Raw genomic sequence first — 2,491 nt, 5'->3', positions numbered from 1 at the left:
AATTATTAGCAAAGCTAGGGACAGAACTCAAGAGTCCCCACTGCCAAGTCCATTTTTTGTTTTGTTTCATTTTTCTTGCCCCACCATGTAATCTTATAGCTAGTTTTCCTTTCTTTCTACTTTCTGTATTTTCCTTCAAGTCTCTTTTACCTGTAGTAAACATGGAAACTCTTCTTTAGTTGGATGGCCTTTCTTTTTAGAATTTTTTACTCACAAATTACAAATGTAACGATCTTGACTTTTTAACATCAATTTAAACTAATTTTCAGTATCAGCTAATCAATAGATCAAGAGTCTTTGCATGATACTGTAGGCATTACAGATGCAATTAAACAATATTTACAAGACCTTATTACCAATCTATTTATTTCAGCAAACTCTGTAATTGGCACATTTGTTTGTGCCATAAGTCAAACAAATCAAAACTCTATGGATAAAATTGACTTTGTATACAGCATAAAGCATTTCCTTGAGTATCAATCAGGAAATGCTCTATTATCCATTTATTTTAGAAATGGAAAATTACACCTAATGCAGGTGTCCATGTCCTAAGACAAGACAAGTGATGTGCTAAGACACGATGCCACTCGATTAAATAAAACTTCTTTCAAATAAAACAATTTCACAAAGAGTCAACAGATGTATATTTTCTTCTTCTTCTAGGATTTATGGAACCATCTGGTCTTGTAATTTCCAGCTGCATACTTCACATTAAGTTCTGTCTTTAAAGCACCAAGTAATTGTAAATACAGTATATTTTATGTACAAGTGTAAATATATTTAGGTTTGCTCATGACTTTACTTCAAATAAATTGTGCTTGTGTTTATAAACTAATGAAAGTTTAATTTCTTTCATAAGAGACTAATTTTATTACTGTAATATTTCATGATGCTGTGGCTGTTTCATGCTTAACTTATAAAATGCCTTCAAAGTATTGCTAAAGAAGTAAGATTTTAGCAACTCCTATAAAGCTTTAATGAACCAATTAAATTGCAACAGTGATCTCAGGTTTGTCTTTGAAAGTTGTTGCTATTTTTAATAGAACACCGTAAGGACATCTCCCCTTCTCCCTGGTTCTGCTAGTACGTGATATCTTATATGAAAAGCTTGTTGAAATGAAGGTGAGAACAAATATCACAGCAGGAGAATGAGCAATAAATAGCCCTGAAATGATACAAAACAGAGTTTGTGTTCACACATGGATATAGTTGGTGAATCAAACTCTACTGATAATATTAACTTTACATATAGTATAAAGCATTCTTGAAAATAAACTCATCAGTTCTAAAGATAAGTTATTAATATCTTCCAAATACAACATTCTGCCTTTATTTACAATTTATGATATTCCAGGGGGCAAGAAAACTTCCCATATCAAAACTAAGTAATTCATAGACAAGGTTTCATTAAGTTGCTTAATTTAGGGAAATGGTTTCTTAATACTAGAAATTTATTTTTTCCATCAAATATGTGACTTTCAGTAAACATAGGAACTTTTCCTGAGCAGGATGACTTTCTTTTTTAGAACATTATGTTAACAAATTACAAATGCAACAATCTTGACATTTTAACATCAATTTAAGCTAATTTTCAGTGTCAGCTAATCAATAGATTAAGTCTTTGCATAATATTGTAGGCATTACAGATGCAATTAAGCAATATTCATAAGACCTTATTACTAATCTACTTATTTCAGCAAACTCTGTAATTGACACATTTGTTTGTGCCATAATCAAATAAATCAGAACTCTACTGATAAATATTGACCTTAAATAGAGCAATGATTAAATTTAGAAATCCTCATTATATTTGAATTATTAATGTTGTTTAAGTATTGACATTGATAATTAATGAAATTTAGCTTCAAATATGTTCCTATAAACTGTAAAATATCCAGTAAAAATAGGATACATGCCCTGAAGATTACTCGGGGAAACCAAAAACGCAAAGGCTAAAAGAAACATCAAAGAACTGTACAGAAAAGTTAAAGAATGCTTGTAAGACCCATATGTGGCTGAGGTTCAAATGCATTAACAGAATTATTGAAATTTGAAGATTCCTTTATGTATCGAAAAAGCAACTTTTAACTTTACACCATTGATAAAAGACATACATAAGCAAACTACTGAGTATGGTCAAATATAAAAACTTAGGTCAAAGTAAGTCAGGCGCACAGATAGAAACAGGAATGGCTGTAACAATACAGTATTAAAGAAAATGATTTAAATTCTTAAAGTTAATGCTTTAAAGAAATAAAGAATTAACTGAGAAAAGAAGGTTTTTTTAATCTCATTTTGGAAATAGCATCCTTTCAGCCCAGGTTAATAAAATTGCATTTGAATGTAATTAATGAAATCAACTTATAAGAGATGTATCTTTGTACCATGTAAACTAAAATTAATTTTATTGTCAAACATTTATAAGAATTTTCAAAAATCAATTATATGTTAGGTCACTAGGAACACAAATTCCCAAGAGCAGACTTCATAC

Source organism: Propithecus coquereli, unplaced genomic scaffold (assembly GCF_000956105.1).
Source record: "Propithecus coquereli isolate 6110/MARCELLA unplaced genomic scaffold, Pcoq_1.0 Scaffold71, whole genome shotgun sequence".
Taxonomy (NCBI): domain Eukaryota; kingdom Metazoa; phylum Chordata; class Mammalia; order Primates; family Indriidae; genus Propithecus; species Propithecus coquereli.
Note: the sequence above shows the minus strand (reverse complement) of the source record.